This window comes from Passer domesticus, chromosome 4 (assembly GCF_036417665.1).
Source record: "Passer domesticus isolate bPasDom1 chromosome 4, bPasDom1.hap1, whole genome shotgun sequence".
Lineage (NCBI taxonomy): Eukaryota > Metazoa > Chordata > Aves > Passeriformes > Passeridae > Passer > Passer domesticus.
In genome coordinates this window covers 28,482,512-28,508,202 of record NC_087477.1, presented here as the reverse complement: position 1 = coordinate 28,508,202, position 25,691 = coordinate 28,482,512, and the positions used below count along the sequence as shown (strand labels likewise).

The 25,691-nt window shown below is 41.4% G+C and overlaps 1 protein-coding gene and 1 long non-coding RNA gene across 4 annotated transcripts in view; one reads left to right on the top strand and one right to left on the bottom strand.

Annotated features, from left to right (window-relative positions):
* ARHGAP24 (Rho GTPase activating protein 24) overlaps positions 1 to 25,691 on the top strand; it is a 242,869-nt gene that overhangs the window by 43,700 nt on the left and 173,478 nt on the right. Inside the window, exon 1 of one of the 3 annotated variants that reach the window (XM_064416797.1) lies at positions 16,162 to 16,305. The exons of the other annotated variants lie outside the window; for them this stretch is intronic. The gene's annotated coding sequence lies outside the window, so the exon portion shown is untranslated. Of the gene's footprint in view, positions 1 to 16,161; positions 16,306 to 25,691 lie in introns of those variants that run through there. 3 annotated transcript variants of the gene reach the window in all.
* LOC135299957 (uncharacterized) lies at positions 4,908 to 6,423 on the bottom strand. The gene is made up of 2 exons (XR_010361799.1): positions 5,647 to 6,423; positions 4,908 to 5,042 (listed from the first exon to the last, which is right to left on the bottom strand). It is a non-coding gene; the product is annotated as an uncharacterized LOC135299957 (long non-coding RNA).

The window sequence follows — 25,691 nt, the reverse complement described above, 5'->3', positions numbered from 1 at the left end:
CTGAAAAGTCTGTATGATGCACTGAATTGTTTAATCCATTTTAGAGTGAGGGAGGGCACAACTGCCGTGCAGAGCAGTGTTTTAGCATGTGGCACAGAATGTATGAATTGTTTTTACAGTTTCTGTTGTAAGCATTTTGCTTGTTTGTATATCGTCCCAGGGTGGCACATGGCTAAGAGAGCAATATACCTGTCTAGGAAATAACTGTTTCCTATTTCCCAAAACCCCAGAGCAGAAAAATTAAGTCTTTATGAAGAATCATGGCTGAATTTGTATTGGCTTTTAAAGTGGACTTTCCTGTGTGTCTGTAGCAAAAGAATACACTGTGTTGACAGGGTGGCTATAGCATTCAGGAGGAATGCTGAGCTGTTAGGTTGTATAAATGAGGAATGTCTTGCAACAGTTGGCCTTGACAGCCTTACACTTTCTTAAGCGGATTTACGATCATCTAATATTTGCACACCTCCTTTCAACACTTAAAGCATCAGCTTCTCTTTAGTCACTGTAAATCTGGGGCTATTCTTCCAGGAGGAAGCTCCCCCCCAAGTGATTTCAATGACCTGAAATGCTAAGTGAGATGGCTGCACCTTTAATGAGAGGGGTATTTCTTAGTTCATCACCAGCTCTGTCATAAGAGAACATTTGCATTCGTATTTGGCTAACAAGAGTCTCATAATAGCAATTTCCAGATAGAAAAGAGCTGAGTGCTGAAGCTCAGCTTTAATTAAGTGTGCTATGTCTAGCTTAGCTTCTCTAACAGGCTTAGATGAAGAAATACCAAATAATTAAAGGGATCAAGTAGAGTAATGACTAGGAGTTATAACAAAGAACCAAGTCTGGTTTCTTTTAATCATGGCATGTTTTTCTTTTTTTTATGTATGGACTTGAACATTTCAGCCCTTGTGGCTCAGTTCACTCAGCTGAAAAAAAGAATTATTTTAATGTTTTTGAAGAAGTGAAAAATAGTTGACAGACACCTTACAAGACCTTTTATTAATTTTTTTTTTTTAGGGATGTTGCCACAGAGGAAAACATGATATTGTGATGGGTATGGGTGAATTTTTGACAGGTTAGCACTTAGATGGTTGCTGCAAGGACAATTACAGTTGCTGTGGGTTTGATCACAAAGAAATCTGGAAATTTGTTATGGTTCTGTGACAATGCAAATTGTGGTAACCTGTTACCAGAACTCTCTCATGCTGTAGTTTTCACAGTCACTCATTCATAGCACAGTTGAAAATTACAAAAAAAAGTAAAACAAAAACCTCCAAATGAATGTCAGTTGTAGCTAAAAGCATCATTGAAATGCTACAATTCCCAAGAATTTAGAGACCATGGAGCAACACCATGATTTGATTCAGACATTTCCAGACTCTGGACAGTGGATTGAGTCCAATCTTTTTTTCTTTGTTACCCAAATTTTAATTTCATGCTTGGTAAATTTGCTGTGAGATGCTAATTGTTACCTTGTGGTCAGCTTTGGACCAGCTCCGATAGTGCTGTGGTCCCAATGGTTTGCAGGAGCATAAAACATACTCCAGTGTTTTTTTTCCAGCAAACTGAATTCTTGCATGGAACATGTTTGCATGCTAGTTCTCCCACTGTATTACTGTCTTCTAAGCAAAAAATTCCCAAAGGAAAGCCACGCTTCAAAGAAGTTGAGCAAGGGGAGATGAAACACAGATGCTATTGTACGTCAAGATTCCATTTAAAAAGAACACCACCATCAAGAGAAATTCAGCAGCATGGATTCAGCCCTTCTCTTATTTTTCCATCCTCCTGGTTGTGAAATAATTGTAGTAGCTATTTAAATACGTACCATGTCTTTCTATCATGTCCTGAGGAGATTCTAGAAGGGTAAGAAACAGAGAGGGATAGTCCAGAGGAAAATGAACAATGGAACAGCACAGGGGGAAGTCACTGTCTACTTAATTTCATTCTGCTGCAAACTGTTGATGGCCTTATAGTTTGACAACAATGACAGGGCTGTCATCAGTCCCCACTGTCAAACCTTAGACTTGTGCTTTAACTGGTTCACCACTGGCAACATAAACAGGAGATTGTGATCAATTAATGTGTTATGTCTTGTGACAAAGCTGAGGTACACAGAACACTCTGCAATTGTACAAACAATCATGAAAATATAACGAAAAGGATCCCAGATGAAAATGAGGGCATGTTTATTTGTTTAGGAGTTAATTGTAGTTTTTTTTTAAGTTAACTTGTGTGTGGCTGAATTTAAATGCCCTTACACACCAGTAATTTGCTCAATTTATGGATCTGAAATACTTAGTTATTTGTGGAGCTTGGACCGGCATCTTTCTAGTGATAGAAAGGGAAACTCTGGTGTGAGGTTTTTCAGCACCTTGGGCTGTAATTGTCACCGATGTGTGTTCTCATTTAATGAGGCATGCTGTACTCTATCACAGAAATGGGAGACTTGTGCACAGTTTGTACACTGAAATAATTGTCAAACGTGTTCATGCTTGGCAGCTGAATGTTAACGAGTGCTGACCTGTGCTATGAAGCAAACAGCTGGCTTTGCTTGACATGCTGGAAAAGAATATATTTTTGTTCAGGTTCAGAGGTATCAATTAAGTGTTGGAAATGTGCTTGAGGCTATGAAATGGCCACTTTGATCCAGGATTCCTTCTTGTTTGGACTTGTTCAAGTAGGGAAGGTTAGTAAGGCCCCTTGTGGAGACTGTCTGAATAGAAATAATTGTATTTTGGACAACAATTATTGTTTTCATCAATACACCTGGTCATTGAGGCATAGGTTTTCACTTAGGTCCATTTCAGTGCTCTTGTCCTTTTTGCTTGATCACTGGATTTATTTCACAAGGCAGAAATGGTAAAATACTTGGAGAAGTGATGTTACACCCTAGAAGCGAGAGTTGTGTGGATAAAAGCAGGAACCAACTGCCCTGAACATCTCAGACTGGCCTGGCAATCTTGGGTTTGATGAAAGGGAGGGTGAGAAGAGTTGGGAAATCTTGGGTCTTAGAAAAAATGGCGTGTGATTAAGATTTTGAGAGGCTGTAGGTACGTAAGTTGCATCAGTGACTTACGTGGTTTCCTGGGATTGCTGCTTTAATGCAGCAAATCTGTAATTTCAGGAAAGAAAAATGGGATCTACAGAGAAAAGACCTGAAGAGAGGTGTGAAGGAAAAAAACCAAACATTTAAAGGAGCCAGGTGACATTGTAAGCCACCAGACCATGTCTGAATGCTTTATCATGTCACTAAAAACTCCCCATTTCTAGTTTAGTTTATACGCTTCATGGAAATTGAAAATCTAGCCTTGAAATATATTTAGAAATCTCTCGGGATTTATTGTCTGATATTACAGTAATGTTTTTTCCCTGGGTTTGACAAACACCTCCAAAAAAACCCCTTAACCACCTCAAACCACTGAAGGCTTTCCATCCTGTTCTTGTCAGTGAAATAAAAACCTTTTTATTTGACAGGAAAGCTGCTAAGCAAAGGTACCCAAAGCAAATCAATCCTTCCTAAAAATCTGGAAACAAAATAGAATTGGATATTGAACTGTGGCCATCCTGCCCATATTAGGAAATCAATTACAGCTTTTCAGAAGCCAATCTATTTAAAAGTCAATTAAATTGTTTACTTTTCTACCCAGGTCATCTCTTTCCTGTCCATTGCATTCTGTCACAGTTATCACTGGATGCATCTCACTCCATGTTCATAACAAAATGTGTCATACATCATCTCATACACAAAATGTTTGGACTTTCAAAAAAGTCAACAGCCAATATAAAATGCATGCTTGCTTTCAGCCTGCAAAGAATATAAACAGTTCTTATTTGACAATAATATTCACAAGGCAACAGAATTACTGACGTCTCAGCCTGTACCATCAAGGAGCAGCCACAAAATACTTGTAAAATGAGACTGTGGACTAAAATTATCTAACAGTATATTGCAAGGTAAAGATCTGGTGAGTTTGCCTTATGACCTGGTGAAGTTTTCCTGTGGACTGTTCGTGGTAATGTGAATGCTAATGGCTGTCTTTTCAGCTTTGAATGACAAAGGTAAAGAAAGGACAAAAAGCTCTTCCCTCATTCTGCTAAAAAGATTTTCATGCTCTGTGATGTCACTGTAGTTTGGTTTGCTTTTTCTTCCCTAGGAAATGTCCAACTGATTATTGTAATTACATTTTACTAAAATCAACTGTGATTCACTCGTATTAGATTTTTGCTTTGCTACTTCATCATATGAAGCCAAAGCTTATAATTCACCCACTCAGTTATTCTCTTTACCAGTCCTGTATTTCTTATCCTGAGGATGACACATGTTCAGGGTAATTAATAGAAACATTTCCTGGTACAGAGAAAGGTCTGCAGGTGGTGTGCGAGAGCACTTAACCTTTGAGTTCATTGGAGACAGGGTGATGGATAAAGTGATTTAAAACACTTTTAAAGTAGTATTGAAGCAGCAGCAGCAGTACAGTGCATTTTGGCAGGAGATAGTAGGCCTATGTAGGAGTGCATATCTGACTGAGCAGTAGTACAATGATTCTGCTTTCTCCTCTAAACCCTGATTTGTGTCGTGGATATCCATTTCCTCTTTGGGGGCCCCTTCCTATGTCCCTTTTGCCAGTATCATTTTAATATCAGGGTGTTGTTGCAGGTAGATGCCCAGAGATTAGTCAGTGAAGCACTGGTGTATTTTAGTAGGGTTTTTATTACCCTGCTGCAGCATTTAGATGGTTCATAGGCTTTGAAGGAGTTTAGTTACTGAGAACACTTCTTATTTGCTCTTTTGAGACTGTTTACCCCACAAAGTGGGACCAATACTGTGTTACTTTTTACTTCCCTTTTCCAGGCCATCTACATACCACCAAATATGGAAAAAAATGAGTTGTCTCTGATTTTTATGGTCTGGGTAAAAGTTGGCAAGACATTATTTACTTGTGCTCCATACAGTTGAAGATGCGTTGCCTGATCTGTCGAGATGGGATTCACAGTCCAAATTTCTCTTTGCTTCCAGTGCAATGAGTGGGTGACTTCATCCTGTTTCCCTGCAGCAAAAAATACAGAAAATAAAATCCTATGCCAGAATCTTTGAGAACTAAGCCTGGGTATCCTATAGTTATGTTATGCATATAAGGTTTTTGTTGCTTCCTAATGGAAGCACGACATGACGGGCATTGTAGCAACAGAGAGTCATTGTCCTGGAGAGCTTAAGTTGAAACAGATGTGCTAGAAGTGGGGGAGGAAGAAGAAAGACATAGAATAGCAGCATGGGTTTCCCAGATCTGCTTGGCTGGCAGAAACTTGGACTAGAACTCAAATCTCAAGGCCCCTAGCTCATTGCTTTTTTTGGGCTGGATCCTGCTCTCTGTTTATACCCCTCATGACATCTGTCTCATTTTTGAGACTTGCCAGGTAGGTTGAAGAAAAAAATTAAGGAGACATTACCACTGCAGTATCCCTAAGTTCCCAAAACCACAATTACATTTTTTTTTGAAGGGGAGAAGTAACAGTGGTTTTTTGTTTGGTGTTTTGTTTTTTTTTTAAGCATCCAGTTTTGCTGAAATATTCCAGTTATAGGATTGACTATGTATGACTTGTATGCAAGCCTCAGGTAGGAATGGTTTTACAGTCAGGGATGAGTTTTCCTACCCTGAATTTTTCAGCTCTGTTACCACGTTAGCAGTGTAGCAATTTGCTGGGAGTGGCGGGGAAGCCAGTCACAAGAGTGCTGCATTTTCTGTTGCTTCTGGTCCCCAAGGTCTGGCAAGCAGGAAGGCTCGAGTTGCTGCAAAGCCCTGGTCTGTGTTTGACAGCTTGGTTCTGGCTGAGAGCTGGCAAGGGTTTTGGCAGCCTCTCTGAAAGGGATTTGAATCCCACTGTGGGCTTAATGGCAGATGCAGTGTGATCCAGTTCCTCAGAAAGTTTCTTTCCTTGTGTAACCAATTACATTTTCTTCCTACTCCACAGTCTGTATTGTTTGATCACAATTAGATGGGTGATGGGGGCTTGGGTGGGCAAGGGGAACTTGGGTGAAATAGGGCTCAGTAAGTATTATCATCCCACAGCTCCTCCTCTGTCACTTAAAGGGACTAGTCTGTCATTTATTTGTGGCTGATGGCAAAAGTTTAACCTCAAATTCACAGAATACAGCCTCACAGACCTGTATTGTAACATCCTAGCCTGGGGCAGGGGGAAAGAGTTACCAGGAAAAAGAGTTAAAAAGAGAAGAAGGTTTTAACTTGTTAGTGCTTGGAATTTCCTGTGAAAAGCTTGGTGTAGATGAGGCATATGGTGCTATTTCCTCTATCAGCCATCATCTGCATGGAAAATGCTTCTTGCAGGTCTCCTTGTACATGGACAATTTCTGTTTGCTGCTGCATAAAAGTCTTCCAAAACTGCTTCTCCCTAAATGGAGATAAACAGACCTCTAGTAGCAAAGATAGAGGATCAGAAAAGACACATGAGGTTGCAGAGGTGGTCAGACAGATAAGGAAAGGAAACCTGAAGGTACTTTCTGAAGTGCAATTTCTGCTTAGTATTATTTATCTGGTTGTTTAGTCTCACTTGCTAGCTGTTGGGATTTAGTATGCATTCTTATCCATTAGCTTCTGTTCCCCCATACCTGATACAGACAGTGATGCACAGTGTGAGGCAGGTGTGAATCACTGGGAGCCTCTGCCAGATCACTCCCTTGTTTTTCAGCATTTGCTGTAGAGTCTGAATGTTGGAATTGTGTGTTGGCTTAGAAATGTTCCTGTCTTCAAAGAGTGGAAGGTGTCAGCTTCCCTCACAATGAGAAAAACTGCATGACCAAGGCCTTCTGGGAGCAGCTGTGAGTTTCTTAATTCTGGAGATACCAGGTGTGATCTCAGTTTTGCCATTTGTGGATCTGGATGTCTGCCACAGGAGCCTTCTCCCACAGCACTGAAGAAGCTGGGGGGCAGCAAGTGTTGACTGTTGTAGTTTGCTTGTGAGGGACAAAAAGTAATCTCAGTCCTTGCAGTGTGTGCTGCAAAATTAAGATTAAATTAAAAAGAAAAAACCCAATGTAACTTGTATGCCAGGTCCTTTATATATGTATTTAATACAAAATTCACCAGGTTAAATTGCATGATGAAATAGTGGGGCCAAAAAATTAGGGATCTGTTTGTCATCTGTCCTGGATTATACTGCATGAAGTAGTAATCCCCACTTTTTGTGACTTTAAAGCGTTATTCTGAGTAATTAAGGAAAGGAAGCATTTTTTCTTCTAGAAGAAATAACCTTAATTACCTCATTGTTACAAGAAGTGACCCATTTCATTTCTGTGGCTGCTTGCCTAGAGGAGGTCTTTTGCCATGACACTGATAAAATCTCTGGATTGAAAAACCTTGAGTACACAGGTCATCAGGCATACATTAGGTTCTGGAAAATACTCATAAAACTAAATGAGGCGTGTGGAGATGAGTGCAGCAGCCTTTATTGCCACGATTAGGTATCCAGTCATGTTGCTTCGTTTGACGCTGATTTCATGTAGCCTCTGCTCATGGCATCACCTCCACTCACTGCACCTATTTTGTGTCATGTTGAGAAAATTGCAACAGAGGCTTAAGATAGACCTCTGTGGCAAGCAGAATACAGATTCTTTAAAACATTCAAATGTAAAAATCTTGTTCTTGTTGGCAAGGTTATTCTTGGGTAAAAGGCCTTGATGAAGAGGGGAAGAGGATCTCTTTCTAAAGGGAAAAAGAACAGATCACAATGGTATTGCAAGAGAAGTCCAAGAGCTAGTTGAGGGTTTTTTCTGCTGAAAGGTTTTGATTAAGCACCTGGAAGGCATGAAATACATCTGAGAAGTACCTGGAGTCAATTGACTGACCTTGAAAAAACAGCTTGTGTGTGGGAGAAGAATGGACAGTCACTAGAATGGCTTTTATGTATAGGATAGCTGAAAGAGGTTCCTATTTATGCTTGATCCAAAGGGAGTGTGCTGAGTGGCAAATGGGGCTTTTTGACTCTAAAGGTAAAAGCCTTACTTTTGCTATGAAAATCAAATGGCTTAAGAACTCTCTCTAGTATTTTGAAGTAAATGCCACTGTTTGAGATGAAAGTCTATCTGTTAGTCAAGCCTCAGGATGCATCCAAACAAAAGGGAGAGAAATGACTTTGGACTGTTGTGCTTTCTGTTAAGGCTTAATCTGTTGCTAGAACTATTTGTCACTTGCATCACCTGTCGGAATTGGAAGGCTTTAATTGGGATATCCTCAGGCTTTCCTTACCTGTAGTTCCTGTGAAATGCAAGATGAGGAATGGCAAACACTGCTGCAGCTCTGAGTGCTCAGTTTCCCAGCACTTCAGGGGTAACCAAGCTTACCATGAAAATGTGATGAAACTAATTGGGATCAGCAATCCACAAATATGAACGGGATTGTGTCCTATCTTTTCCAAAGAGACAGATCTCACCTTTTGGCTTCACTATGTAAGTCTGTGGTCAGATTTACAGAACTGCAAAGCAATGCAGCATGCATTAAAAATGAAGTGCAGCAAGAACTGCTAGTGAGACTTAGTGAACAGTCCACTAGCAAAAGGCATCTGAGCTGTACTCATTGGAACTTTTATTTCAGTTTTTTCTAGTCAGGACCATAGTGGAACCAAAGCACTAAACAGTCAAGTTCAAGTGATCCATGTTTTGGTGAGGCATTGAACAATTCTTAACTGTTTCTTCCCCTGGATGCCTAACTAGACTAACTACAGAAATATGCCTTAATATATGGTTGAAAGAAGCCCAGCCAGTTACCGATATCACCAATAAAATAAAACTTTAAAAAGCAAAATGAAAAAAAAAAGCAACAGCAGCCTTAATAAAAGCATTTTCAGTGCTAGGGTAATAAGAATGCATCATAACACTAACAGAAATGGTGACTCTCCTGGAAGGATTTTGATGAAATAAATATTAGGCACTGCAGATGCCAATCAGTAATGTTAACACATCATGATATATTAGTCAATGGCATATTGACAGGGTAAGCTATTCAGAGGGGTAGGAAATGATAATTTATCTGCAAACATTTGGTGCAGTAGTAAGATTCTGGGTGTTATTCAGCCACTGACACAGCCCACTTACATCTGTCCTTGAAGGAAGTGCTGATATTCCAGGACCACACTTCAATTATTGCAGAACATAGATATTGCGGGCAATGTCCTGCAAGAAAATAATCTGTGGACTTACCAAAGGACTGAGGTTCCCCGATATACAATGTGTTGGTGATAGGAGGTCCAGATTTTGTGCAAGTATCATATATTCAAGACACCCAGGCTGTGACAATTGGTATCATGATGATGCAGAAAGGATCATCACTTGGACTAGAAAGGATACTTGCACCTGGAAGAATGTCTGAGAAAAGGTGAGATTTCCATGGTCTGGGAAATGGTATGCTCCATTTTTAAGGCCTTGTGCAAGTCCTGATAGTAGCAGTCTTGACACAGCAACTTTATTGGATGAATTAAAGATATTTTAGTGCTCTTTTTGAATCACTCTTCAAAATAATCCTTTGGTAATACGGAACAGAGTAATTTGTTTTCATCACTCCTGCTTTTGCTCACTAATAAAAGCTGACTCAAAAAACTATTTGTGAGTTTTTTTGCTGCCTTATCCAAGTCTTCTAGAGCAAAATTTCTAATTTCTCCTTGGTGACTAAGCCTGTTGTCTTGTGCAGGAGAATATTTTGTTGACAAATTGGGTAAGAATTTCTTCAGTTTTTGCTCTCGTGTTTTTTTTTTTTTGTTCTGGTTATTTTCATCTTACCTCTGTTGCCCTTTGGCACCTTAAATGATGCAGTTTATGCAGTGGAGCTTGTCACTTCAGAGCTTAAGTCCAAGAGGCTGGGACTGACCTCTGGGAATCTGTGCTGGGGTTAAACATGGGTTTTGTTAGATCCCCCCTTCTCACATGCCAGCAGGGTAAAAGATAATGCAATGGTTGTATTGGTTTTCTCAACTAAAAAAAAAATACAGACATTTCTCAGTGCAGATTGTTTGAGACACTGACTTCCTACCCCTCTGTGCTCATTCTTTACCAATCTAATGTAGCAGTGACTGACTCAGAGGGTGATGTCTGGCTGCAGCTGTCAGCAGAAGTAATTGCTGTGATAGATATGGGCTTGAGTGTTTTTAAACAGACACAAATTGTGCCTTGTGCAATAACTGTACCTGTACATTTTACACAGGCTTTTTGTTACAAGAAAGCATAGGAATGAGAACATGGTTGCCTGAGGAGGATGTGCTCTGTGGTGTTTTCATATTTCTCCTCAGAGATCAGCCTTGACAGAGTGTCCCCTGCACTGGGCATGCAGACAGCTTGTTAGAAATCATGGGAATTGCAAAGCACAGACACGTGGCACATAATTTCATTGTTTAGGGTTTTCTGAATTATTTACCTGCTGCCTTAACTGTTAAATTCATCACATTTGATGCAGTCATCCCTGTGGGCTGCTGTTTTTCCCTTGTAAATGTACTGCTGCTTTACAGGGTGGCTGTTTCTATTTTTCCATCCAGCCTATTAAACGACCACATAAACTGGAGCTCCTGTTTACTGATGATGAGGAACATGCACTTCTCAGTGACTTGAGAAGATTGCTTGGCCAATGTTAAACTCCTCTGAGCTCTGAGGGCTTGTTTCTTTTTTCCCTACTGCTTTTTTCCTACTGGTTTTCTACTGCAGTTGCTGCTATGTTGCTTATGAGAGTGAAGTTGCTCAGAGTCTGCATCTTTGAGTAGAAGGTGAGACTATGCATTTGGGGTTTTTTTAACTTACTTTAAAAAAACCCTTCAGCATTATTTTTGCATGGCACCAATTACTCTGCAAAATGCCTATTGTCAAATTTGGAAGAAAACACACATTATATTTGTGGGTTTCACTCTCTGTATATAAAGGAACAGAAGTAAAACTTTCAGTTCTAAACTGTCCTGTGCAAACATGATCCAGAATTTGCTGCTTTGAGCTGTGTCCTGTAATAGTAAATCAAGATTTACTAATGGAATGACAACATTAGGAAGGGTTTTTTTATTTTTATTTCTTCCTACAAGGAATGGAAGCAGGTAAGAATATATTTGCTTGTGTTCTGTGTTTCTGACCAAAGACACAAGGTCAGTTTCCATCCGCCTGTCCTGTGAGTCAAAATGAAATTTGTTTTATAGCTGGGAAAGAATAGTGTGTTTATACTTGTAAGGGCTAATTCCAAAGTAATCTTGGAGAAAAACTGGAAGATGTTTAGGAAATCAAAGCCAAGTGGTGTAATCTAATCTGAGATCCTGGCAACAGCCTTGTGAAAGAGTCAAGTCTTGTAGTGAGTGAGTGTTTTGACAAAAACATTACTTTTAGAGCCTTGTGTTGATGTTCCTGATCTTGGTTGTCGTTTCTACATTTCTGTATCCTTTTGCCATGGTTTATTATCACTTTATCTACTAAATCTCTATTCTGTGCCTTCTAATGCTTTCTCAGTTCTAAGGAGATAGTATAATTTGAAGCATATATTACATGGGTGACTGTCTTTTCCTCAGTCAGAACACAGGGGAATCAGCTTCCTTCTGTGTGTCCAGAATAACCTTGCTTTGTTTTTCATAATAATTTTAGTACAACTCTAGACTCAACAATCTGAACTTGAAGGAAGCAGACCAGATAAAATTGTTTGGACTCTTATAAGAGGAGGAGAAATTCTCTGCTGAATACTGACATCCAACCTAAATAAGAGGTTACTCTGAGCACTTGCACAGAGAGAGAGAGAAGTGATGAAAAGCCTTTTTAAAAAAAAATTGAGTATTATCACAATTTCTTGGGATTTGATGTATGACACACACATCTTAAGAGTCCTACACTAGTCCCAGTTATTCAGACTGGAAAAGAGAACATGTAGCTAGGAATTATGATATTGAGTGCAACTATTGTTGTATGTGAGGTTCAGTTGCCAAGCACAGGGATGGAGCAAGTTATAAGGCAGGGCAAGCAGAACAATCCACAATCTGGTAAGGAATATGTTGCTGTAGCTGGGGAAGTGAATATGTAAATGGCAGGATGCCCATGGGTTATCTGAGATAAAATGATTCTCAGCTGGACAGCTAGGTTTTGATAGATTTGGAGACCCAGAAATAATTCAAAAGTTCTTGATGACTTTGAGTAGAAGTTTTGTGTATGTGGAAGGAAGAACTTAACACTTTTCAAACCATTTTCAACATGTAAGATTTTGGCCCTGTGTCTGAGGACTTGCATGTCTGTGCTTTATGGCTGTCAGTGTAAGCAGCTTTACTCATTCGTGAGACATCTTGCAGAATCTGTCCCTAGGGAAACAATAAAGATTTAAGCCACTATTCTAGGTGCTGTCTCTTAATTCTCGGTGTGGCTTGTCCTTTTCTTGCTAAGGACTAAAGATAGAAGAGTATATTTATAGAGTGAGCTGTAGTTGTGTTTTCTACCTTGTGGCCTTAAATTTTGATGACACTTGCTGTTTGAAATTCCAGTTCTTTCTGTATTGTCAGCTGTACCATTGGATAAACAAAGGAAATAGTGGTAAGCCAGTACTCAAAAATATCCAACAAAAGTTAAAGCACCAGTGTTAAAAAATACACTGCCTCTTCCAAAATAATCCAGGCACTGGGGAAATATGACAGAGTTTGTGTCTGAGTGAGTTAACAAGGTGAATTGATTTCCATGAAAATGAGAATAGGAAACAATTGTCCACCTTGTTCTATTGAAGAACATAACCAATGAGAATAGGATGAGAAGATATTTCCTGAAATGTAAAGTGAATTTAGTACAGTCTTCTCTGTTGATGTTAGACAAGAGAATCTGCAGGGGCAGCAGCTGCCTTCTGAGTTTAGTTGAAAAAAAAGTGGTGGTTTTGACTGCTTGCTTAGACTTTTGCCCACCAGACTGCACAGATGTCTGCAGAGAAGTTGTGTTCCAAAGAGTGTGCATATGTATGTTTATACGGCTACTTGCCTTAGGGACATGTTTGCCTGGAGCAGAGGGATTACCTTTGGAACTGCTTGCACTTGGCCAAGGGTATTCCATGCCTGAGCAGAGCCAAACTGTCTGTGACAAATGCAGGCTTCCTCTTTCCTGTTTGATTGGTAAAGTCATTTTGTCATTACATGTTCTTGGGAAAAAAAAAACAACCCAATGTGTTGTTCTTCCAGAGGCAAAGATTCAGAATCTTAGCTCCCTGCCATGCAAGGAGCAGGTCAAGCCTTTGAAGTGTCTCAGTCTTAGGTTTGGTATCTAAGGAGTTATATCAAAGCAGTTCTGACGTGAGCTGGTACCTACTGGCACCCAAACAGGCTTTTCTTTGCCTTAAAATGTGCATTGTATAGAGTTGGATAAGCTGTTTCCAGTTATAGGCCTGCTCCTACTGTTTTTTTCCTAACATAGCTAATGAACAACTGGATGTTGATGCTGCACACATAAGAAAGACAGCTCAGGCTGAAGAATTTCAATGCCCATAAAACTGCAAATATGAACTGATTTATGCTCTAGACCTAAACTTTAGAAGGGTACCAGCTAGCAAACCATAGAGAGAAAGAACAGCAGCAAGTGAGGACCTATAAGGCAAGTAAGGAAGGAAAGTTGATTACAAAGACTCTCCTCATTGTAATTGTTTGTTAATTTGTATTGATAGCCAGACTTCACATGTGCAGTTGCTCAAGGACGTGAGTGGCTCTGCAGCTCAGCTTTTGAAAGCACCTGTGCTGAGGGCACAAGGCTGTGAGCTGCCTGCAGGAGCAGGTCTGGCACAAGACCAGGAGGTTTGCTCACTGTTTACCCAGTGCTGCAGCCAGCAGTTCCAGTTTGCCCTGCAGCTTGCTTCCTGTGTGTCCCTGTGCTTAGGAAGTGCATTGTACCACTCTCCTTTCTCTACGGTAGCTGGAAATTTCCCTGGGGTTACTTCTCTCTTAAGAGAACAGCACAGTAACAGAACAGTAATTTCCTATAATTTAAACAAGAGGTCTTCTGTCTTAATGTGGCTGTTGTTCAGATAAAGGCAGAGCTGCAAAGATAAAACTTACAGAAGTGCCTGGGTTAAATGTTTGTATAATGTTGATAAATGTGATGCATAAAGTGGGGCTGCCATACATATAGGCCCCTCATCAGAGCAGGCATGGTCCTTGATGGTGGAAGCCTTTCCAGCACACTAAAAAATGTTTTTTCTAGTGTGTCATTCTGGCTGTTCTCCCTCTGAGCCTGAATTTGGCAGCCAAGCAAACTGAAGGGCCAGCATAGGTATCCTGCTGTGCATGTGTTTAATTCTGTCGCCCTCACCATCTAAAGTTTGTGCACGTTTATTTTCTCTTCCTGAGCAGCCATGTATGATACACCCTGTTTATTCTTGAAAAATTACATTGGCAGAGAGTCAGCAGGACTCAGTAGTTTCTTCAAACTGCTATGGCTCCTGGGAGCAGCTGAGTTTTGGTGGGGTGCAGCATGCTGTTCCAGATGCTAGCCAAATCTCTCCATTTGGCAGGGAGATCACAGCAATGAGCTGACTCTGCCTTGTCTCTGTGGATTTCTTTTCCAGAGTCAGGAGCAGGGACCAGCCCTCATGCTTAATGGCTTGCTTAGCTCTCTTTTCTGGCTGGTTATCTCACGAAAAGCTGGGAAGCTGAGGAAAGTGTCTTGGGTATTCCCTTTCATAAATGTAGTGATACTGACTGCTGCAGGCCACAGCTCTTCCTGCAGCATTAGTGACAAGCAGAGTTCAGAGGTTTGGTTTAGGATGGATAACCAGGTACCTGAATTATTTTGTTTCTCTTAAAAGTAGAAGCTTCTCCAGTGCAGTGGTATCCTATTTATCAGGGCTGCAAGTTATGACATGTCACCTGCTGCACTACGTAATATTCTTCAGACCTCATCTATTGAAATACCTGATAAATCTGAAGAATAAATCAGAAAACTGATTGCTTTCAAAAGGTTGTACCTATTTTTGTGATACTAAAGATTTTTTAATGCTTTCACATTGGGTGGAGCTGGAACCAGCAAACAGAATTGTGAGAAATGGGTCATCGGAGGGAAGTCGGTGGGAGTGTGTCTACATTTTGTCCAAGCTGCACTCATCGGATACAGAGATTCTCACGCAAAACTTTTTTCTAGCTTCTATAGATCTTCCAGCTCCAGTCATTAGAGGAACACCACGTGCCTGGTACGTGTAGCTGAAAATGTGCAAGATTTTGCTGTTAGTGCGTACCCTTGAGCTGAACCCTTGAGCTTCAAAATGCCATGTTGTGCCATCTTCAACTATCATTATTAGCATGTTTTTTGTTACGATCTCATAGTGGTATCATATTAGAAACTGCTTTTTGTCTCGTGATGGGGATCTGAAAGAAGAGAGCAGGAAGCACAGCATCTAGGGTGTTCCCAAAGTGGTTGTTTCCACCGAAACCGATACTGTGGTGTGGTGGAAGGGAGGACGGAGGTTCCATGTCATTCACTGCCCTCAGTATGGAGAAAAGCAGAGCGCAGCCCCATGATTCCTGAGTCATCCGGGAGCAGGCATCCCTCCTGCTATCCAGGGAGCGGACAGCAACTCCCGGAACCCCATCAGGGCTGCGGTTTCCATCCTAATCCCCCGATTTCTGCTATGCACTTGAGTCAGAGCTGGGCCTTTGGACCCTCGTTGTGCGGGCTCACGGATGGGTAAAACCCCGAGTCCCTCTTAAGAGAGCTAAGCCGTGCTTGGTTGCAGGGGTGCTGTTGGAAGTGGATGACTCGGGGCTGCTCGGGCTGTGTTCAGTCGACTAAAGCTGCACCAGAGGCACAAAGGAGAAAGGAGAGGGGGCGGCAAAACTCTGCGCAGGATCTCGGGCTGTCCGTGCGTCCCCTTGGAGCGTGGCAGGGTTGGGGGACAGCAGGGAGCCCGGCGCTGGCATTCCCAGAGCGTCTGGGAAGGCGGGCGCGTTCCTCCAGCAGCGCAGCCGGCGGCGCGCCCCGGGGCTGCCAGCTGCCCGTGAAACCCGAAACGCGGGGGCTGGCCCGGCGGGGCCGCCCCGGCCCCTCGGCCGGCGCACACAGCACATCGCACATTATCCATCACCCTCGCACGCCGCCGCGGGCTGCCCCCGGCGCGGCTCCCGGGGCACCGCGGCAGCCCCCGTGGGATGGTGCTGGTGGCGGTGCCGGCAGCCCCGCCTGCGCACAGGTCGCCTGAGCGGCTGAGGGAGGGGGCAGGAGAAGAAACTTGTGAGCGCAGCCGGGCTGAGGTCAGCTGCTGCCGGTGCCGAGCGTGCCCCGAGCCTGCCGCGTGTATGGGGGAGCGGGGCCGCCCTGCGTGAGGGCAGCGCCGGGTGAGTAGCGCCGGGACCGCGGGCAGAACCGGGCTCTGCGCGGGCCGGGCACTGCTGCCGGCCGGGCAGCGGCCGAGTGTGTGTGAGCCAGCTGTTCTTGTCTGCTCTCCGCGTGTGTAGGCATCGTTCCGTGGTGTTCTGTGCTGTTCTTAGCAGTGCTGAGTGTTTCCTAACAGGATCCGGTTGTGTTGGTTTCAGGGGTACAGGCTGAGTGTGGGTTATCTGGCTACTTGTTGACTTGAATATAAATCAGACCCCTTTGTGCTTTCTGCAGTTTGCGTTTGTAATGGTTGTGTTAAAACCTTCCTCCTTCTACATAAGTATTTGTTGAAGGATTTGATAGATAAGGTCCTCATTGGGACAGACTCTGAAATGAAGACTTTGCCTAACTCCTTTGTGATTACAGTATTCCATGGATTTTTAGCGCCACTGAGCAGATTTGTTTTTAGCATAAGGGAGTAGTTGTCTTGTCTTTTTCCTTCTCTGGGAAGGAAATTGAAGGTGATATTTGTCTCTATCTTCCTTTGCAGAAATAATGCATGTATGTTCTCAGCTTGGGAGTTTTCTCCTTCCAACAGGGTGGAGAGTATCAAATAATTCATGTTTGATGTTAGAAAAACTTTTGCAACAGATGACTGGAAGTAAACAGTGGGTTTTTTTTGTGTGGTTTTTTTTTTTTTTTTTACATGGGTATCTTTGTCCTGTATAGGCAGAAATAAAAACAAATTTCCTGTGTAGCACAGTGACTTCATAACAGAGAATTTATCTAGTGTTAAGCTGAATTCTGTTTGTCCAGTGGCGTGGTTGCTGAGAGAGGATGATGATCTTAGATTCAGCAGGTATTTGATGCTGTTAAGTTCTTCTGTTGCACAGTAGTTCCATACCTAGGAGGTGACAGTAACTTCTGTACATTCAGGATTCCTCCTGAGGTAAGAATTGTGGGAGTGGAACTGAGCAGCACAAGGAGCAAAATATCTTGTTCTAGCTAAAAATCATTTAAGTGGAATCTCATAGTCGCAGAAGACATGGAGAAGTTACAGGCAGAGGTAGAGAGAAGGAAGGATTGAGAGTCAAGTGCCTGTTTCCAGTCCCAGGAAATTTTCATGTCGTGGCAGGTTTTGTTATTGCAAAAGGCATCTTCTAGTGCGTGATAGTGACTTAATGTTAAAAATAAATGTGGTTAAAGCTTGTTTCCTTGCGCATGGTGCCTAAAGTTATTAGACTGCCTCATCTTTCATTGTTGTCCTGTCTCTCAGCTGCATTTTTCTTCTGTTCTTTACTTGACTTTCAGTCTTTGATGAAACTAACTAGATTTAGTTTGGAATAAATGAGGTGCCCATTCCAAAAATACCAAATCAAACAAAAAAAGCCCCCAGCAAACAACATCATAATTAAGTTAAAAATATAAGGCCATGTAGAAAATTCAAGTGAAAACATGATTTTGCATGGAAGGCATGACTTTTGCGTTGTAGGGCGATGTGCTGCTGGGTCAGGTGAGAGGGAGGCTGTGGGTTGTTCCTTTGATGTGTGCCTCTCCTGGCTTTGCAGACTGGTTCATAAAGATCACTTCTATTAGTGGTTCTGTAGCTAGGTTCATTTTTCTGAAGATGGAGTTTAGAAAGAAAGAAATCAGGATCCCTTCAAGAAATAGACCAGGTAATAGTTTGAAGTTCTGATAGGGTCATATCTTCTGAAGCAGCCAGAATCAAAACCCTCTGTGACCTCCATGTGCACCTGTAGCACACCATCATGTCTTGTTGCTTGATTCAAATTTTTTTTTTTTAAAGCATACCAGGCAGAAGAAGAAAAAAGGAGTTAAAATTCATGGTGGATAGTTTGAAGTGATTTGCATCTGCCAACTTTCAACTGTCTTCTGTGTAGACTTTTTTTTTGTGTTTATTGTGATCTGATGGCCTTTGGAAGTGTGATTCATTCCTGGAGCTAATAACTGGCTTTCTCTATATTGGACAGAGGGAATGCTTGATATAATTTTTATTTTGAAATAATCTCCTGGAACAGAGTGTGATACTTCATCATATTGGGGTGGCATTTGTGTTGTACACTATTTTGAGGGTGAGTGTATATTAGCTTTCAGCCAGGAAGAAAAACAAAAGGTTGTCTTCTCTTGGTGTTGTAAACCAAGAGAAACATGGCAGGAGTGTATTGGTACAGTTCCAAGTCTGGAACTTGGTGTTCTGTTCTGTCCAAGACTCCAGGTAAGGTGAGTGCCTGATAATGTTGGATGATAAGGAAACACAGAGCTTTTAATGACATTTGCTACTCTGCTGCCAGTTTTGGGAGAAACTTAAAAAGGCAGTAGAGGCCAGATTTCCAGCTTAGATTCTCTTCCTTCGTGTAAGACTGTAGAAAGTGTGAGTGGTAGGATTTAGTATGTTAGTTTCTATAATTTATGCTAAAGAAAGGATTTCAAGTTAGCCTTGCTTTTTATAGTTGTTGCCTACATTTATTTAGAAAAATCTTGATTAGGTTGTAGTTTTTTTAATTGAAAACACTCAAAAGTACATGAAAATACCAGGTATGTCAAAGATGGATGTACTTCAGCTTCAGCAGTATAGCAGCTTCTTGTATGTTTCCTGACTCTTTCCTTCTGCTTCACCATTTTGCTAGTTACATTTGGGTGATGAAAGTGGGTATGGTAAGCACTGGAGTGAAGCTGTAAATTGGTTTTGTATTTAATTGATTATGGATCCAGAATAAACCATAATAGACCTTGATTAGCTTCCATTATAAGCTAGATCATTTAGTGGTGAAGAATGCCCTGTTTTGCCAAATAAGTCTTTTGGTAGACTCTCCAATATATTAATTTGGTGTAATTATCATCAGTCAGCTTCACTTTGTGTTTTTAACCACCAGCTTTGTTAGCTCTGGTTCTCATTAGCTCTTTGTAGGTTTAACAGCCTTCTCTGTCCAAATTTCTACTTTCTCTAGAGTTACTATTTTATTCTTTACCTTCTCTTTTTGAAAGTGGAAAGTACAGTTTCTTAATTTCTTAATTTTCTTCTCCCTTTCTCTATTCCAACATTTTTTAAAATGGTTTCCAGAGAAGATGCTCTCAGGTACTGTCAGTTCTTCCCAACTTGAGCACCTGCTGAACAAGGAGACACAGGCTGGTGCACAGACAGACAGACTGTCAGTGGCCTTTCCTTTTTGTAATTAACAGCTTCTTTGGTATTTGTCACCTGCAGTCATGATCTTTTTTTTTTTCTTCTTCATTTTTCTTCCGAGTCATTGGTTACACTGCAAAACAAGATAATTGCTTGGAGACTAGAAGCCACCTGCGGTGTGGTGCTTTTTTTTTTGTTTACGGTCATGGTCTTTGACTTATCTGTTAAATGTTTGAATTAATTTTGTCTGCTTGGCTCAGCTCTAGTTTCATTGGGCTTTTCTAATGAAAATGTCATGCACCATCAAGCCAGGGGTCTTGCAGGAACACACAAGCTCATTGCTTTTAACTTTAACAAACTTCTATTGTTTACTGTTGTACTTGTTAGTTTGGAGGGGCTCTCATGCTCCATTGCTCAGTGAGACAAACCTCAGCACATGTTGAATTCCTTGGCCAATTGTATAGTTTCTTGTAGTGAAATATCTTTTATTTCCTATACTGAGTTTTGTGTGATTTTGCGTAGTGGCAATTATGATTAGTAGCTTTTTAGCAAAGACATTTTTCATGTGTGTTATTTCCAAGTAGTTGTTGGTGTGTTCCCATGGATCTTTTCCCACATTAACCTTTGCTTTTAGAACAGCAATTTGTTAATTAACAAAGAAAAGAAAACAGAACTTAAATTTCAAGTGGACTGGTATTCTTGGCCTGTCAAATTGAACAATCATGAAGCGTTAGTAAAACCCAGCAATTTGCCTTCTTGCAAAACGGAAATGGCTCAAAATAAGGAAATAGCCAACACACTTTGGCCCAGACCACACTAATCATAACTAAAGGTATGTTTGGTTCTCCCAATTAGTGATATCTAGAGGTGTCTTACAGCTTTCCAGGTGCAGGCAGAGAAAGTACCCTTCCAGTTAATCCTTGCTTGGTTGACTTGACCTCAGCTCTGGCAACAGCACCCAGGATTTTCCATAAGCTGCCTTTCTATAGCTGTATCTTTGACCTCCCCCAGCTACCACATGCTGTGCTGTGAGAAGAAAAATGGGAAGGAGGATAGAGGTGACATCAGGGGAGGAAGGTTCTAGTAATTGACAGCTGAAGCTGGAAAAGGTCTTGAAAAGAATGGTCAAGGACAGCACAACTGCTGTGAAAAAAACTGCAGCAGGAAGAAACTTTTCAGCCTGAAGATGAGATGACTGAGAAAACTTCACTAACAAGTGGCAAGAAAAGGGTAAACAGAGACTACTTCTTCCTCCCTTATTTTTCAGTAGAGAAGTCCCAGGGTGTGTCCAGGCGTGATGGTGGCAGGCTCAAAACAAATGAAAGGCGGTAGTACTGTGCACAAGATGTAAGCAAGGTGTAATTAATAACTATTTGCAGTGTAGGGGTTAGAGAAAGGAAAACCCAGTTTTAGGGGGTAGCTAGCCCAAAGTGGTGCTGCTTGGTCATCTTAGCTATCCTGTTTCCTTGAGGTTTTACTTCAGTCACAGTTGGAGATGGGGTGCTGGGCTGGATGGGCTTTTTCTGTCCCATTGTAGCCAGCCATTAGTTCAGTTCTGGCCCTCTGTTGTTTTAGTATTACTTATATGTGGGAAAAAAAGATCTGATACTCTGTTTGTGGCTTGACAGAAAGGAGCTGAATGACCATAGGAGACCATGAAGGGCTGCCTTCTTCAGCTAGAAATGTGTGGATACAAGGCAGGATAAGAGCTGCTGGTGCAAAACAAGTTGTGATCTCTAAAATCAAAAGCAAAAAGATTCATCACCATTTTGTTTCCAGGCAGTGCTGTGGGAATGTGTAGTCATGGTCCACAGGATGAGTCTTTAGAGAATGAATAACAATAGATCATAGCAATGCAAGCAGAGAGCTTGAAGCTTGAGCAGGGAGCAGAGACCCTCTGAAGCCTGCTGGAGCTCGGTGAAATAAGGCTTTCCCTGTGTACCCAGCTTGACAGCTGACTGTGTAGAGGTTGGAAGATGAAGAAGCTCAAGTGCTGCTGTGCTGCAGCAATCCCAGCGTGCTAAATGACTGTTTAGCAAATGGGAGAGTGCTACAGTCAAGGGTGACTTAAAGTATGCTTAAGGCCCCTCTTGAGTTTCCTGAGAAAGAAAAATGGTGGAGAGGCTACAGGCAATTAACTTTGCTTCTCATTCTTCAAATCCTGCTCTGTGGATCAGCTGGATGAGGTGACTTCCCTCCATGGCCATTTTGGTTGATAATGCCTTCAGTATTTTGGAGGGGGGGGGGGAAGTTTCAGTAATTCCTGAACAAACTGTTCATTGTACAGTAGTTTCCAGATCTTGTTGCTGTGTGTATTTAGAACTAGTGACTTTAATTTAGTTGATTATTACTGTAATGGAGTTTTAATCATATTTGCTTTACCTACTTAGTCGTGGACTGAGAAATAAGAATTGTGCAGTTATCAATATATAGTACAGAACATGATAAAACTCATCTTTAATCCTTCCTGTTGGAGCATAACAGATTGCTGCAGTTCAAAGACAAGTATGTGAACACAGACATGTATCTAGGAGATGAAGACAGACTTCTGGAAATCTTGTTTATTTAGTGACATCATTGCCTTATTTCAGAGTGTTGCCTTGGAAAGTGATCTGAGTAATTTGGGGTCTTAGTGTTAAAGGTGAGAAAAAGATGAAGGGAAAAGCTGTGTTGTACCTTTGCTTATAATTATAAACTAGCTACTGTGGAATTTTGATTGTCCAGAAGTTGGAGCAAGCAGCCTACTTGCTGTATAAGCTTTTTTGTTGTGGAGCCTCTAGACAATTCCTTAAAGAGTTTGGATTTCTGGTTGTTTTTCTTTGTGTGTTTGTATGTCTGTGGTGGGCTGGTGTTAAGCTCTTGCTTCTTATCCGTGATGGAGATCAAAATTGTGTGTCACATGCATGGATAGTCACTGTGATTATCCACTACTAAGTGTTGCAACACACAAACCCAGAAATCCTGGATGCTAGAAAGAAATAATTCCTCTGGCAGTTGCAGTATTTGTGCAGCTGTTCCCACAGATGTTTCTTCTTTCTTGGCTTTTTTTTTTTCCTTTTTTTAATTTCTCCTAAGAAGTAAGCAAACCGAGGCAGAAATGTTAAAGGGCCTGCCTGGAGAAGGAGAGAGAAAATGCAATACCTTTTAGTTTGGACATAAAAATTTACGTTCTTTCAAAATGACTGTGAATTCTTACTTTGTTTGCCAAGTCTAAAGTCTACTTAGGCTCTGCAGAGCTGAATGAAGTGTCCTAAAATGGGAGCTTTGCAAATAGACTTTGAGAGTAAGAATCTGCTTGGAGTAATTTGGGATCTTAAAACATTGCTGGAACCCAAATGGACCCAACTTCAATGTCTATTTTGCTCATTTTAGTGAATAGGAAACATACTGGTCCGAAAATATGTTCTGACAGAGCTCTGCCCTGTGGCTAGAAGTGAAATTTTGGAATGAAAACATCCTAGCAAACACCCCCCACCCCCCAGTCAATAACTGATTGGATGATTGAGGAGTAACTCTGTTCATATATAAGATGTTCTGAAAAAAGCAAATATAGTTCTGATGTATGACAGTTGGAAATCTTGAACGTGCTATTTTAAGTACAACTCAAGTAAAAATTATTTAGAAATCAATAAATTAATTGAAATGTAAAACATGATTAACATTTTATGCATGTTGGGGTTTCACCATCACGAAGGGGTTTCACCTTCTTCTCCTAGGAGAATACAGGGCTCAAACTGGAATCAGATAACCACGTCCCCCAGAAATGTTTAATAAATGATATTGAGGAAAATATATATTTGTATAAATAGAAATCTGTGTCTTGATGCCAGCAGCTTTCTTAGGTTGGGTTTTTCTCTCGGGGTTTACAACTGAGTAAACAGGAAGAAGCTCTAAGAAGGCACATGTTGTAAGTAGTGTTTTTGAGTAATGAAAACATATGAAAAACAATATCTGTCTGTAAGACTTGGTGCTTTTGGGCTATTTAATTTTCCATGTAACCTGGTATGTGTGTGATGGCTGCTGCCTACACTTCACCAGCCATGCTTGAGTCCTCTTTCTTCAGAGAAGTTCAGACCTGGCTTTGTGCATTCTGTGAAAATGAGAAAGCAGCCTTAGGCTCTACACATAAATATGTCAGGTGTGTAAACATCAGGGAGATAACAGAACTGTTTTGGGGTGATAAGGAGTAAATGGGTGTAGTCTGTCTGAGAGTGTGCTGCAATGAGAGAAAAAAATTCTAACAGGGTAAGGAGTTCCAGGGAAGTTTTGTGACTGCTGCGTTGGGAGTGAGGGGAAATACTGAAATAGCTGTTTTTTAAATTTTTTTTTGTCAGAGAGTAACTATGCTGCTGGCTTCCATGGGGTTTTAGAAGTTGGGCTTAGTGAGTTGGGAGATCCTTTCCTGTTCTGCCTATTTGTCATATGTGGAAAGCTGGGAAAAATGTCTAGTTCTGAACTGTGGGAATATTTACAAGTATTGTACAATGTGCCAGGATAAAAATAAAATTGACATCAATGTAGGACCTTATTATTTTCACTGTGATGATTCTGTCCTGCAATGAGTCAACTATTAATTAATTTAATAGAATCATAGAGCTATTTAGGTTGGAACAGGCCTCTAATATAATTGAGTCCAATTTTTGAACACCATCCACTGTGCTGACTAAACCACAGCACTAAGTGCCACATCCAGTCACTACTTGAACGCTTTCAGGGGTAGTGACTTCTTTCTTTCTTAAAAGCTTCACTGCTTTTGAAGAATTTCCTAGGTTTTAGCGCTGATGTTACAATTATGGCCTCTTGCCATGGTGATTCAGCTCCCAAATTGGTCAGCTGGTATTACTGGTAGGATTTACCACCCTGGGAAGGGGTTGTTGGCTCTGCCCTTTGCTGTGGTCAGTGGCTCTTTGTATGGGAGTAGCTGGTCCCTTGAAATGCTGCCTTCTGCCAGGCATGAGGGGACAGGGACACTTGTGGGCAGTGAGCAGGGACAGCTGTGATGATGATGATGATACTGTGAGCTGGGGAGCTTGGGAGTTTCTCATGCACACTGTTCACGTTTCTTGCATTCAGCTGGTCTCCTGTTTAGTATGTGCTGGATTCCCACGTGCTGAATTCCTGCCTCTTGCTGTCAGGCTGGGCTCCCAGAGCTCCCAGAGCTCTCAGCTGACACCAGGAAAGGACTAAAGCAGCCAGTTGAGCATGCAACACGTGGCACATTCAGTGACAAGACTGTTTATCATGTAACGAGATTAAGCCTCTGTGCAGCACTGCTGTACAATGCATGTGCCTCTGACACCTTTCCTTGGCAACTGGGAAAGTGCAGAAGGCGAGTTGGGCATAGGCGTGATCCTCTGCAGCATTGGAAATAAAATCATAAATTCTCTCTGGCTCCCTTCAGATGTTTTTTTCATGTTTGTTGGTGTCACTCCAGGGGCACTGCTTCGGAGATGTTCATCTCCCAGCACCCACAGGAAGGCTCTGAAACGTGAGTTTTACCATTTCTTACTTTTGTAGGAACTGCTAGAAAAAATGGCAGATTAGCCAAAACAACATAATAGGTATTGTTACTCCACATATGACAACGCAGTGCTTTGTACATTATTTAGGTGTCCAGTAAGTAGTGAAAAAAATATTGTGCATTACCTGGTGGAAATATCCAGGAAAGGCAATACTTTCTAGTCTGGCAAGGGCAGGTCTGTGCTGCTGGGTAGTGCACCAAGCCTGCAGCCTTTTAGGAGGGGGAAGGAAGAGTTAATAGCTCAGAAGAGATATTTTGTAGGAAGCTATGCTGCTTAAAATGCACACCTGGGTCAAGCCTCTGGTGTCCCATGAACTTAGACTTCTGAGGAAAACTGGCTCTGTTAACTGAGCTTGCCGTTGTGGCATGATGATGTACCATGAAGGAGCTGAATACCCTCCTGTGCCTTGAAGCTGAGTGTCTTAAGCTGGAGGGATTGTACAGAAATAAGCCAAAGCTTGGTGTCTGAGACCTGTGATACCACTCAGTTATGAACATAAGTTAATTCATACTTATTTTCTAATACCATAAAATATCCAGCAGCTTTTCATACAACATGACTCTTGGGAGGGTAAAATATGAGCTGCAAGATTACTGCTCTTTTTGTACTTTCTCCTTGGAGAAAAAGTTTAGAATTTTTCTTCTGAGTCATGGAGGTGCCACATGTTGGACTGTATGTGTCACAAGATTCCTGTGTCATGTACCTGAAAAAGAGAGTAATGCGTGTGCAGTGTCGTGTT